This window comes from Panulirus ornatus, chromosome 19, assembly GCF_036320965.1.
Source record: "Panulirus ornatus isolate Po-2019 chromosome 19, ASM3632096v1, whole genome shotgun sequence".
NCBI classification, from domain to species: domain Eukaryota; kingdom Metazoa; phylum Arthropoda; class Malacostraca; order Decapoda; family Palinuridae; genus Panulirus; species Panulirus ornatus.
The window spans coordinates 69,738,023-69,753,471 of NC_092242.1; the positions used below are offsets into that span (position 1 = coordinate 69,738,023).

The 15,449-nt window shown below is 38.6% G+C and overlaps 1 protein-coding gene across 11 annotated transcripts in view; it reads left to right on the plus strand.

The window, feature by feature from the left end:
- The window catches only part of LOC139755660 (FMRFamide receptor-like), a 786,605-nt gene that overhangs the window by 265,638 nt on the left and 505,518 nt on the right, over positions 1-15,449 (plus strand). For all 11 annotated transcript variants that reach the window (XM_071674303.1, XM_071674305.1, XM_071674296.1 and 8 more), the window contains one exon: positions 7,132-7,179. The gene's annotated coding sequence lies outside the window, so the exon portion shown is untranslated. The remainder of the gene's footprint in view (positions 1-7,131; positions 7,180-15,449) is intronic.

Here is a 15,449-nt window from a genome sequence, read left to right on the forward strand (position 1 = left end):
GTGGTATACCGGGGTTGACGTGCTTTCAGTGGATTGAATCAAGGCATGTGAAGCGTCTGGGGTAAACCATGGAAAGCTGTGTAGGTATGTATATTTGCGTGTGTGGACGTATGTATGTACATGTGTATGGGGGGGGGGGGGGTTGGGCCATTTCTTTCGTCTGTTTCCTTGCGCTACCTCGCAAACGCGGGAGACAGCGACAAAGTATAATAAAAAATAAAAAAAAAAAAATATATATATATATATATATATATATATATATATATATATATATATATATATATATATATATATATATATATATATATTATGTATGTATTATGTATATAGATAGATAGATAGATAGACAGATATAGATATATATATGTATATCTGTCGTTTCAGTGCATTATACATGACATCTAGAGACTGAGTGTGAACGAATGTCGCCTTTGTTGTCTTTTCCTGGCCCCTACCTCGCACACATGTTGGGGGGAGGGGTTGTCATTTCATTTGTGGCGTGGTGGCGACGGGAATGAATAAAGGCAGCAAGTATGAATTATGTACATGTGTATATATGTATATGTCTGTGTATATGTATATATGTATACGTTGAAATTTATAGGTATGTATATGTACGTGTGTGGACGTGTATGTATATACATGTGTATGTGGGTGGGTTGGGCCATTCTTTCGTCTGTTTCCTTGCGCCACCTCGCCGACGCGGGAGACAGCGACAAAGTATAATAAATGAATAAAAATGTATATCTTTATGTATTTGAATATCTACTTACGTGTGTTCTGTAACGAGTACGTCCCTCCCTGTGTCCTCCATCTCTGATGTTTCTGTTGACAGTTGAAACTTCGTCATACCTGCCGGAGATGGGTCGTTCTCCAAGACTCAACACCCACTTACCTACATCATCGTAGTTCCTTTTGTTCCCCACTTATTTTCATAGTCACTGAATAAACCATGGAAAAAGTATTTTACTACTATCTTTCATAACTGAATATATATTTAGATGTAACTCTGTTTTTACTTGAAAAAATTAGGTATAAAAGGATGAGATATTACATAACCCACTGGTGTAAGGTCGTCCACCGTCCCCACCACGAAACTAATTCAACTGGTCAGAGTGGAGATGCTTCCCTGAGTTCAGGGATGATCTTGCACGAAGAAAACTGGTGACACTGTAAGAAGTTGGAGGTGACGGGACCCCCTGGTCTGTGTCAGCTGGGAGGACAAACTGCAGGGGATGCGTCTCTTTTGATATTCTTTATATAGAACGTTGGTGAATGACGCCCTTTTATTCGGTAATTTTACACACACACACACACACACACACACACACACACACACACACACACACACACACACACACACACACACACACACGTTTGCGGATGATACCAAAATCATGAGGAACGCAAAGAGTGAGGAGACTGCGTCAGCCTATACAGGAATCTAGACCGACTCCAAATTTGGTATGACATTCAACCCGAATTAACGTTGATTGATTATGATTGGATACAGTGAAAGAAGACCTCGATATGAATATCATCCATCACGAATGAAGCTGTAGGAATCTGTGTGTAAGAGAGACTTGGGAGTCGACATCGTCCCTTACCTCTGGCCAAAGTCTCACATTAGGAGAAAAGTAAATGAGACAAACTGTCTGCAGGTGGATGTCGAAACAGCTTTCAAGTATATGGATATGGAAACATTCAGCAGACTGTTTCACATCCTGTATCAGGCTAACACTAGATGATCGTTCTTTACAATGTTAACCACACTTTGAGAAGCATAAAGAGCGAATAGAGAAGGTCCAGCGGAGGCACAACAACAAAAAATACTAGAATTAACAGAACAAAGTTACAGGGAAGAGATAGAAGCCTTTGATACGTCCACTATGGAAGAGAAAAGAGTAATAAATGGTGACATCTAGATTTTTGAGACAATCTGATGTCGTCAGGAGTGAATAGTTCGTCAGGAGTGAATAGTTCTAGAGATGCGAAGGATAGAACAACCAGCGTCCGTAACATGAAATTAAGCAATAAACTTGGGATGTTCTTACCGTAAAGTGTCAATCGGGACACATCCAGAATTATAGCCCTACTGTCTATATTGTGTTTTCTCTCAGTATTTTCACACTTGCGACTGCAGTGTTACTTCAGTAAACCGTACCGTTATCATTATTATTATCATTATTATTATTATTATTATTATTATTATTATTATTATTATTATTATTATTATTATTATTATCATTATTATTGTTATCATCATTATCATTATCATTATTATTGCTATTACTAGTATCATTATCATTATTAGTATTATCATTATTAATAGTATTATCATTATTATCATTATTATTACTATTATTATTATTATTATTATTATTATTATTATTATTATTATTATTATTATTATTATTGATATTATTATCATTATTATTATCATTATCATTATCATTATTATTATTATTATTATTATTATTATTATTATTATTATTATTATTATCATTATTGTCATTAGCAGTAGTAGTAGAAATAGTAGTAATAGTAATAGCAGTAGTATAAATAGCAGCAGCAAGCAGTAGCAGTAGCAGCAGCAGCAGTAGTAGTAGTAGTAGTAGTAGTAGTAGTAGTAGTAGTAGTAGTAGTAGTAGTAGTAGTAGTAGTAGTAGCAGCAGCAGCAGCAGCAGCAGGAGTAGTAGCAGTAGCAGCAGCAGCAGTAGTAGTAGTAGTAGTAGTAGTAGTAGTAGTAGTAGTATAGTAGTAGTAGAAGCAGTAGCAGCAGCAGCAGTAGTAGTAGTAGTAGTAGTAGTAGTAGTAGTAGTAGTAGTAGTAGTAGTAGTAGCAGCAGTAGTAGTAGTAGAATCAGTAACAGTATTATTATTATTATTATTATTATTATTATTATTATTATTATTATTATTAGTAGTAGTAGTAGTAGTAGTAGTAGTAGTAGTAGTAGTAGTAGTAGTAGTAGTAGTAGTAGTAGAAGTAGTAGTAGTAGTAGTAGTAGTAGTAGTAGTAGTAGTAGTAGTAGTAGTAGTAGTAGTAGAAGAAGAAGTAGCAGCAGGAATAGTAGTAGTGTCAGTATTAATGTAGATTCAGGTGAACGTTGGCTCAGGTGACAATGCGTTCAGGTGAAGGTGGATTCAGTTGTCAGTGAATTCAGGTGACGGAAGGGTCATGTGACGGAGGAAGCAGGAAGTTGGATAAAGAAGAGGGAGAAGAATTAAGAAATAAAGGAAATGGAGAGATGAATGTAAGGATAAAACAGTAGAAAGTATTGGTGAAAGAATAGAGGAGAGGATGAATGAAGAGGGAAAGGAATGAATGAAATGTTATAGACGGGGAAGACGATGCCAGGGGAAGGGAGAGCACGATGGATCAGGTACAAAAAAAGGGAGATGACTGTAGACTGAGGACGAAATGGGAGGACGATACGTATCCACACGGAGGGAAAGGACGATATACTAGAGGATGAACGGCAGGAGGGGGGGGGGGTGTCTTTCGGTAATGGCCACTTGCAAACACCCGTCCTGGGGTATAACATTACTGGGATGGCTCCTGCTGGATGAGTGTCTGTTGCTTCAACTGTTGGTACCGTTGATATTGTCTGAGCTGCTACCGTCGTTATGTTGGTGCTGCCATTGTTATCATTGTTGCTGGCACCGTTACTATTTCCGTTGGTGCTCCTGTCGTTGTATTTCCTGTTGGTTTTGCCGTTATTACTGTTGGTGTTACCCTTGTTATTACTGTTTGTAGTACGGTTGTTACTACTGTTAGTGCGGATGTTTTATTCTTGTTCATAGTGTTGTGATCCTTTCCAAGGTGGGAGGTGGGTTGAGTAGAAAGGGTAGTGAGTGGTGGGATGAAGAAGTAATATTATTAGTGAAAGAGAAGAGAGAGGCATTTGGACGATTTTTGCGGGGAAAAAATGCAAATGAGTGGAGATGTATAAAAGAAAGAGACAGGAGGTCAAGAGAAAGGTGCAAGGGGTGAAAAAGAGGGCAAATGAGAGTTGGGGTGAGAGAGTATCAGTAAATTTTAGGGAGAATAAAAAGATGTTTTGGAAGGAGGTAAATAAAGTGCGTAAGACAAGGGAGCAGATGGGAACTTCAGTGAAGAGGGCTAATGGGGATGTGATAACAAGTGGTGGTGATGTGAGAAGAAGGAGTGAGTATTTTGAAGGTTTGTTGAATGTGTTTGATGATAGAGTGGCAGATATAGGGTGTTTTGGTCGAGGTGGTGTGCAAAGAGAAAGGGTTAGGGAAAATGATTTGGTAAATAGAGAAGAGGTAATAAAAGCTTTGCGGAAGATGAAAGCCGGCAAGGCAGCAGGTGTGGATGGTACTGCAGTGGCATTTATTATAAAAGGGGGTGACTGTGTTGTTGACTGGTTGGTAAGGTTATTTAATGTATGTATGATTCATGGTGAGGTGTCTGAAGATTGCCGGAATGCGTGCATAGTGCCATTGTATAAAGGCAAAGGGGATAAGAGTGAGTGCTCAAATTACAGAGGTATAAGTTTGTTGAGTATTCCTGGTAAGTTATATGGGAGGGTATTGATTGAGAGGGTGAAGGCATGTACAGAGCATCAGATTGGGGAAGAGCAGTGTGGTTTCAGAAGTGGTAGAGGATGTGTGGATCAGGTGTTTGCTTTGAAGAATGTATGTGAGAAATACTTAGAAAAGCAAATGGATTTGTATGTAGCATTTATGGATCTGGAGAATGCATATGATAGAGTTGATAGAGATGCTCTGTGGAAGGTACTAAGAATATATGGTGTGGGAGGCAAGTTGTTAGAAGCAGTGAAAAGTTTTTATCGAGGATGTAAGGCATGTGTAGGTGTAGGAAGAGAGGAGAGTGATTGGTTCTCAGTGAATGTAGGTTTGCGGCAGGGGTGTGTAATGTCTCCATGGTTGTTTAATTTGTTTATGGAAGGGGTTGTTAGGGGGTGAATGCAGGAGTTTTGGAAAGAGGGGCAAGTATGCAGTCTGTTGCGGATGAGAGAGCTTGGGAAGTGAGTCAGTTGTTGTTCGCTGATGATAGAGCGCTGGTGGCTGATTCATGTGAGAAACTGCAGAAGCTGGTGACTGAGTTTGGTAAAGTGTGTGAAAGAAGAAAGTTAAGAGTAAATGTGAATAAGAGCAAGGTTATTAGGTACAGTAGGGTTGTGGGTCAAGTCAATTGGGAGGTAAAACTGGAGGAAGTAAAGTGTTTTAGATATCTGGGAGTGGATCTGGCAGCGGATGGAACCATGGAAGCGGAAGTGAATCATAGGGTGGGGGAGGAGGCGAAAATCATGGGAGCCTTGAAGAATGTGTGGAAGTCGAGAACATTATCTCGGAAAGCAAAAATGGGTATGTTTGAAGGAATAGTGGTTCCAACAATGTTGTATGGTTACGAGGCGTGGGCTATCGATAGAGTAGTGCGCAGGAGGGTGGATGTGCTGGAAATGAGATGTTTGAGGACAATATGTGGTGTGAGGTGGTTTGATCGAGTAAGTAAGGTAAGGGTAAGAAAGATGTGTGGAAATAAGAAGAGCGTGGTTGAGAGAGCAGAAGAGGGTGTTTTGAAATGGTTTGGGCATATGGAGAGAATGAGTGAGGAAAGATTGACCAAGAGGATATATGTGTCGGAGGTGGAGGGAACGAGGAGAAGTGGGAGACCAAATTGGAGGTGGAAAGATGGAGTGAAAAAGATTTTGAGTGATCGGAGCCTGAACATGCAGGATGGTGAAAGGCGGGCAAGGAATAGAGTGAATTGGATCGATGTGGTATACCGGGGTCGACGTGCTGTCAATGGATTGAATCAGGGCATGTGAAGCGTCTGGGGTAAACCATGGAAAGTTGTGTGGGGCCTGGATGTGGAAAGGGAGTGTGGTTTCGGGCATTATTGCATGACAACTAGAGACTGAGTGTGAACGAATGGGGCCTTTGTTGTCTTTTCCTAGCGCTACCTCGCACACATGAGGGGGGAGGGGGATGTTATTCCATGTGGGGCGAGGAGGCGATGGGAATGAATAAAGGCAGACATTGTGAATTGTGTGCATGTGTATATATGCATATGTCTGTGTGTGTATATGTATGTGTACATTGAGATGTATGGGTATGTATATTTGCGTGTGGGGACGTGTATGCATATACATGTGTATGGGGGTGGGTTGGGCCATTTCTTTCGTCTGTTTGCTTGCACTACCTCGCAAACGCGGGAGACAGCGACAAAGCAAAATGAATAAATATATATATATATATATATATATATATATATATATATATATATATATATATATATATATATATATATATATATATATATATTGGAAAGGCTTACAATTTTGCGCGTGATCAAGATATATATATATATATATATATATATATATATATATATATATATATATATATATATATATATATATATATATATATATATATATATTTGCGTGTGTGGACGTATGTATATACATGTGTATGGGGGCGGGTTGGGCCATTTCTTTCGTCTGTTTCCTTGCGCTACCTCGCAAACGCGGGAGACAGCGACAAAGCAAAAAATATATATATATATATATATATATATATATATATATATATATATATATATATATATACATATATATATATACATGTGTGTGTGTGTGTGTGTGTGTGTATGATGAGCAGAGGGTATGAAATAACGAGATTTTCAAGATCTGTGGGCTGATCATTTTCATGACAATGTTTAGAGATCGCATTTTTGTGGTCATCCATCCGTATTACCAGTCTGGTCTACATAGATATATTTATATGCCTTGCATTTGACGGCGTAAACACTCCCAGTTGTTTCATGGTTTGGCCTATTATATATCAAGGTCTTGCTGATGGTGATATTGTACTGGAAAGCACCATTACAGTAATCTGAGTGTTGTTCTCATCTTTCTTGATGGCGACTTAGTCTTGATTTTTTAAGACATCTTTGCTTCCTACTTTCGTGTGGGATTTGCCAAGTAAACCATAACTAAAAGAATAAAAGAAATCGGGAGAAGGTTTCTTACAATGCTAGTGTGCAAAGCCTTTCATGTTGATGATGTCATCATTAATGCTTATCAGTAGATTATATTTTTCCTTATCTTACTGATTCCACTTTCCTATTTTCTAGGTGCTGAGGGACATTTTTGCTCCTTCAACGTCGCTTCTACTCCATAAGGTAAGATCTTACTTATAGCGAACTATGACCAACCACACTCTATATACAAACGTCTTTGAACACACTTGTAAACTACCAGGTTCTTATGGTTTACAACACGTAAGAGCTGGTATAAGGTACTCGCTACCGCAGCTGTTGTGGAAGCTCATTAGGCTAGAAGGTCGATGTTTGAGTCAATTGCGATTTGTTGGTATGTTCGTGTGAATCACAGTCTTCGGTTCCATGAAAAGCTGTGATTTATATCAGTCAGGCGACATGGATCATACGTGTAGTGAGAACGCATATGGCCTTAGAATTATCACCAATACCTGAAGAAGGCGTTTAAAGATTCATTGGTTGGTAGTTTATAACTTGACGGTGACGACCTTAATGGCCTTAGTAGTTAATAGGCAGACAACCTAACTATCCAACCAGCCACCAGACCAACGAATGTATTAAGTCTTTACATGAAAACAAGCAAAGTAAAAGAATGTGTGTAAAATCCATAAGGGTGTTTCTCTACAACAGTCTAAGAATACAGATGAATAGACCAATTGAGGAGAATTAATGGTAAAATGGTAAGAATATATTTTACAGTGTGCGGACATAGAAGAAATGACAATACCAGTCCTTACTCATTTCAGTTTGTTCCCACCTTCTTGTCTTCATCTTGCGTGAGTGTTGGTTGTGGCATCAATTTTCGGGATGACTGGGCCTCTCAGATACTGCCCAGTGATGTATGCAGAGTTGAAACAGCCAGTAAAATCAAGATTGTCATTTAAAGAGTAATTGAGATTTGTATTCCACATTATCCGTTTTCTGTGTGACCTAATCATCCGTTTTTGTGACCTAATTATTCGTTTTCTTTGTGATTAATGATACTTTTTTGTGGTTGTGACTTCTGTCACTCTCTAACCATTTTGTTTTATTCGTGTTTACGTCTTTTAAGCATGTGCTGTATTGTTTTGTGGGTTTGTCATATCGTTATTGATTACTATTCTCGTCTCCACAACCAGTGTCAGCGTCAACATTATCATTAACACCACCAGTATCTCAGTCGTCACTATTACTACCATTAGAATCATTAGGGCTCATCATTATCCTCATAACTACAACCATTGCCATCTTCGTAGTCGTCATTATCGCCTTCATCAACACCATCATCATCAATATTGTCTTCAACATCATCATCAGTATCATCATCACCATTTCCATCATTATCATCCTCACAGTCACTGTCACCTTTACTAATTATGTCGTGTTCACCTCTTATGTTAGCGGACTCCGCTTGTAGGAGGGAACACCGCAATCCAGAAGTCATCCTCGACTAAGCTGTATCATCATTAATGTAGGGTAAAGAGCATGGCGTCGTCAGGGATCATCGTCCCCAAAGGTGCACATCTCATCCTGTCCAGCCTGGATTGCAGCCCCAAGATAACATAATAACCCAAATTAGAGGTTCTAGGATTATATAATCATAATGATTATGTTAATTGCTTGTGATTATGTGACCGGCCCCGCCCGACCACCAGCACTTTTTAAACCTTTCCTCCTCACCCCATCTATCATTTTTCTCAGTTTTTCTCCTTCTCCTACACCCACTGCTTCTTTACCTTCTCATACTTTGACCCATCATTATATCTTCTACTGACCTCATTTTTGTCCGCATTTATTATCCTTACCTCCTTTCCCTTTCTAGTAAATTTTTTCTCTCCAATGTCACCTTTTCATCACCTACCTTCCTCATCTCTGTCATCTCTTCCTTATCCTTCTCCTCTTCCTCTTCCTCCACCTCCTCCTTCTCCTCCACCTCCTCTTACTCCCATCTCACTTATAACTTTTTAGTCAAAAATCTTGTTCATAGCCTCAAAAGTTTCTGGGGATTTTATAGCCAATACTTTAATTTTGGTTTCGCCCACACAGTTCTGTCTTTCCTTTGTCTTAAATGATCTTGTAATATATCTTTATCTTTCGTCATTATTACTGTTGTTATTATCATTATTATTATTATTAGCATTATTATTACTGTTATTATTATTATTATTATTATTATTATTATTATTATTATTATTATTATTATTATTATTATTGTTGTTGTTATTATCGTTGTTATTTTTATTATTATTATTATTATTATTATTATTATTATTATTATTATTATTATTATTATTATCATTATTATTATTATTGTGATTATCATTATTACTATTATTATTATTATTATTATTATTATTATTATTATTATTATCATTATTATTATTATTATTATCATTATTATTATTACTATCATTATCATCATCATTATTATCATTATTCCATCATCATCATTATTCTAGTATTGTAATCATTATAGGCATTTCCCAGCCTTTTAGTTACTCTTACACGACCTTCCTCCATCCCTTGCAAACCAGAGGGTGGGCGTTCACTCATGATAAGATAACCTCACGATAACATTACAGCACCCTAATGTTACACAAACTTTCGTCAAACATGCGGCGCCACATACAGGGAGCTAGAACTCTGTAATTCTCTTAAAACATAATTATTGTATCAAGAATCCACGGAGAACCTTTTAACTCTACTCAGACTACAGCCTGTACCGTGCCATAATCTTAAGTGATCACCCACTTCCACTCCACAGAACTCCAACCATCCTGGTTATCACTGCCATGCACACACGCATAAATTGAAGTTACCCTCAGGATGCTTACCGGCACCAAGCTTGGGCCACAGAAAATCACTAACTACACAACGAAGGAAATATACTATGAACGTAATCCATTTGAACATATTTAGCATCCCGTTCTTTGCTACCACGCTAGACCCCCTCCCAAACGAGTCCAGGATAAACCACAATTACAGTCATAATTTAGTAGCCTATCCTCGCATATCCCTCCATCCCCAGCAAACATTGCTGACAAAACATATTCACACTGCAGTGTGAATATGTCACTTATCATTTAACTTTTCTTGTATGTAGAAAACAAGTTTATACTAAGGTTGTTAGTTGGCTTGCGAGCTGCTGATTTTGCACGTCATGTTGTACGTAGGTCAAAGGTGAGTAGTCACATTCTTAATCTGTTAACGCTTGTATACATACGATAGTTGACGGGTAGCTAGAAAAACGATTGTTAGCTATTGGTTTTCGGTCTTGAATATTTTGCAGCTTTTGTTCACCCAGATACGCCACCCGGGGACCATATTCATAACTACTCTTTTGCCGCAGCTGTTACAACAGCTGTGCAACAAGGGCCGTTGTGGGATATTAGGTCAACTCTCCTACTTCCCATAATCCACAGTTTTGAGAACTGTGGCAACACAGGCACTCCCTTTAATGGTAAAGACAAAATGCATGACATTATTTACAACACTCATCAAAATCTAGTTTTGATCAGTGGTATCTGAAATCCTTTGTCATTTTCTTTTTCTTTTCTTTTAGTTGTTGTTTTCATAGGACAATAAGCAAGTTGTATTTTTAGGAAGACCAATGTTCGCTAACAAAGAGATTGAATAAACATCAACCCCATATACAGCAGACGACCAAATTTTACATGTATGACGTTGGCCGCTCAAACCTTGCACTACTATTCTGTCAGCAACTTGTGGATGTCTATGAGTGAGTGTATGCCGGGGGATCTGCTTCCTAGATATTGGGTTTCGCCTGACGCAGGAAAATTCAGCGCATTTATTGTTCAGACCACTCACAGGTGGCCAGTTACATACACCGACGTCACTGACCACCTGGTCCTGATGTTCGTCAGACAGGTGGTTACAGTCTCCCTGAGTTGTTCACTGGATTCTTGGTCTACCGTATGCCCACCTGGACGATCCACAGACAGGAGGGCCTCGGTAAAACCTGGCCCATTTGTTATGATTTGGCTTTCATCGAATAAAACCAGGAGGCAAAATTCAATGACATACGTAAGAAGTAAGTCAGCTGATTGGTCGTGTTGGTGGCACAGTTTCTTCCAAGGTTCATAATGACAGCTCTTGGGATGGTATTGAAGATTAAAGTCAGTTAGTCTGTTTACATATGTAATTACATATATCAGCATTCTTAGTGGAGAAGCAGAGTTGTCAGAAATTAAGATAATTAAGAGAAGTAGTTTTTTTTTTGTCCATTCTATTTTAGAAAATCACACTAGCAATACGAGAGGTTGACTGTATAATAGTGATACAGTTTGCGAAATTGGTGAATGGAATATATATATATATATATATATATATATATATATATATATATATATATATATATATATATATATATATATATATATATATATATTTTTTTTTTTTTTTTTTTTTTTTTTTTTTTTGCCGCTGTCTCCCGCGTTTGCGAGGTAGCGCAAGGAAACAGACGAAAGAAATGGCCCAACCCACCCCCATACACATGTATATACATACGTCCACACACGCAAAATATACATACCTACACAGCTTTCCATGGTTTACCCCAGACGCTTCACATGCCCCGATTCAATCCACTGACAGCACGTCAACCCCGGTATACCATATCGCTCCACTTCACTCTATTCCTTGCCCTCCTTTCACCCTCCTGCATGTTCAGGCCCCGATCACACAAAATCTTTTTCACTCCATCTTTCCACCTCCAATTTGGTCTCCCTCTTCTCCTCGTTCCCTCCACCTCCGACACATATATCCTCTTGGTCAATCTTTCCTCACTCATTCTCTCCATGTGCCCAAACCATTTCAAAACACCCTCTTCTGCTCTCTCAACCACGCTCTTTTTATTTCCACACATCTCTCTTACCCTTACGTTACTTACTCGATCAAACCACCTCACACCACACATTGTCCTCAAACATCTCATTTCCAGCACATCCATCCTCCTGCGCACAACTCTATCCATAGCCCACGTCTCGCAACCATACAACATTGTTGGAACCACTATTCCTTCAAACATACTCATTTTTGCTTTCCGAGATAATGATCTCGACTTCCACACATTCTTCAAGGCTCCCAGAATTTTCGCCCCCTCCCCCACCCTATGATCCACTTCCGCTTCCATGGTTCCATATATATATATATATATATATATATATATATATATATATATATATATATATATATATATATATATATATATATATATATATATATTCCTATAAGTCCACGGGGAAACTGAAACACGATAAGTTCCCAAGTGCACTTTCGTGTAATAATCACATCATCAGGGGAGACACAAGATTAGATTCTAGCGCAAGAAGCGTTCAAAGACGTTCGAGCAGGAGTGCTCACTAGCCAATCCTGATGTTACCCGCCATATCACCGCTTCGTCGTCCACCACCACCATCATTTACCAGTAAAAACCATCTCCACCACAGCGAAAACCAAGATACCACTACACTTTCAGCTACCACGCCGTATTCACCAGTACAATAGCAACCACTGCAGTAATCCTGAACCAGGACAACACCAGTACACTGCCACAACCACTATGTCTCCAAAAGCCATAACCACCATAACAGCTACTACCACTGCACTAGCATCGACATGAAGTACCAGCATAGCATAAACTACAGCTCCATCAATCACCACGGTAACTACCACCACTGGAAGCACCGAGAGCATTTACTACTTCAACAGTCCCTAAATAACTACGAGTGATACACCGTGATTGACCTCCATTATTACATAAACCACCACCATCAGCTACCAGGACAATCATCACATCAATCACCACCATCATCAGCTACCAGGACTATCATTACATCAACCACCACATTGCCCTGTACACCAGTCGTCACATAACCCACTACCACAATAATCACATCTACCAGCATTACTACAAGTCAGCCTCTGTTTACACTACATTCTATCTTTCACCATTTCCAAAATGAGCTTCCGAGATGAAATATGATATAAAGTAAGCGGGGCTCGTCAACCGTAGAAAACAAATATAACAAAAATCCTCAGATCCTTGAGAATGATAGAGAGAAAAAAAAAAAAAAATCAGGGCCCGGGCTCACCTAAAGCCAATGAGAGAAAAAAAATCGTAAAATAGCAGCCAAAAGTTGCCAATCAGGGTAAGAGTATGTTCTCCTGGAGAGGAGCTGATCGAGCTTGAGGACTTAATCTTGGATGTGCCTCATCTGTTCGAGTAGTTCACCGAGACGCAGAGTTGTGACTCGTCCATCAATATCCCAGACGCGACCTCTCCTCTGAAGAGGAGGGTGTGGGGGGGGGGGGGGGGGGTTTAAGAGCCTCGTTCTCGATGAAAATTTGAAAATATCTCGAAAGTTTACGGTTGATATACGTAGAATTCTGTTTATGGCTTTCTTAGGTAGGTGTTTGTGCCACCTGCTAGTTTCAATGAAATCGATCGATAAACGATCGCTGGCTGACTCGTATGGTTCCTTTACAGAAAATGAGTTACGTTTGATTTCTGAAGTCGACTGGGAATATTTAGATGTATCATATACACTCTGTAAATGAAGGCAGGATTAGAGCATGTAAAATTAGTATAATAGAGTTTAAAGATTATATACGCCTGGAAATATAATGCTATTTGGTCACCCTGAGGGTGGACTGCAGCAGGATGTGATATGTGCCAATGGTGAATTTGTACAAATTTTATCATCAATAAAGTTGATAAAATTTGTAAAATGATAAGTTTACGAACGCTCGTTGTCTGTCTTGGACAATTGCATGTTTATCAAATGGCGTCCTAACTTCGCCTCTTCGATGTATATCAACTGACTGTTATATATCTCTCTTGTGTCTCCCCTGCTGAAGCGATTATTACATGAAAGTGCACTTGGGAACTTGTCGTGTTTCATTTTCCCCGTGGACTCATAGGAATATATATATATATATATATATATATATATATATATATATATATATATATATATATATATATATATATATATATATATACATATTAATATTATTTTTATTATTTTGCTTTGTCGCTGTCTCCTGCGTTTGCGAGGTAGCGCAAGGAAACAGACGAAAGAAATGGCCCAACCCATCCCCCTACACATGTATGAATATACACGTCCACATACGCAAATATACATACCCATACGTCTCATTGTACACATATATATACACACACAGACACATACATATATACACATGCACACAATTCACACTGTCTGCCTTTATTCATTCCCATCGCCAACTCGCCACACATGGAATAACATCCCCCTCCCCCAGGGTCATGTGTGCGAAGTAGCGCTAGGAAAAGACAACAAAGGCCCCATTCGTTCGCACTCAGTCTCTAGCTGTCATGCAATAATGCCCGAAACCACACTCCCTTTCCACATCCAGGCCTCACACAACTTTCCATGGTTTACCCCAGACGCTTCACATGCCCTGATTCAATCCATTGACAGCACGTCGACCCCGGTATACCACATCGATCCACTTCACTCTGTTCCTTGCCCGCCTTTCACCCTCCTGCATGTTCAGGCCCAGATCGCTCAAAATCTTTTTCACTCCATCTTTCCACCTCCAATTTGGTCTCCCACTTCTCCTCGTTCCCTCCACCTCCGACACATATATCCTCTTGGTCAATCTTTCCTCACTCATTCTCTCCATGTGCCCAAACCATTTCAAAACACCCTCTTCTGCTCTCTCAACCACGCTCTTTTTATTTCCACACATCTCTCTTACCCTTACATTACTTACTCGATCAAACCACCTCACACCACACATTGTCCTCAAACATCTCATTTCCAGCACATCCACCCTCCTGCGCACAACTCTTTTCATAGCCCACGCTATGGCAGTATGATACAGTGGTTAAATTGATGAAAACTACTATTGACGTTTGTGTAAATAAATTATACATTTCCCTTTTCCATAGCCAGAGGTTGAACCATTATGTGACATTCATTTTTCATTTTCATTTCAAGCTAGAAGTTTCAGTTTTCTAAATTATTTCTTACATTTTTCATATGTATATATATATATATATATATATATATATATATATATATATATATATATATATATATATATATATATATATATATATGTGTGTGTGTGTGTGTGTGTATGTGTGTATATGTGCGTATATATATATATATATATATATATATATATATATATATATATATATATATATATATATATATATATATATATATATATGTATATATATATATATATATTATCCCTGGGGATAGGGGTGAAAGAATACTTCTCACGCATTCCTCGCGTGTCGTAGAAGGCGACTAGAGGGGACGGGAGCGGGGGGCCAGAAATCCTCCCCACCTTGTATTTTTAACTTTCTAAAATGGGAAACAGAAGATATATATATA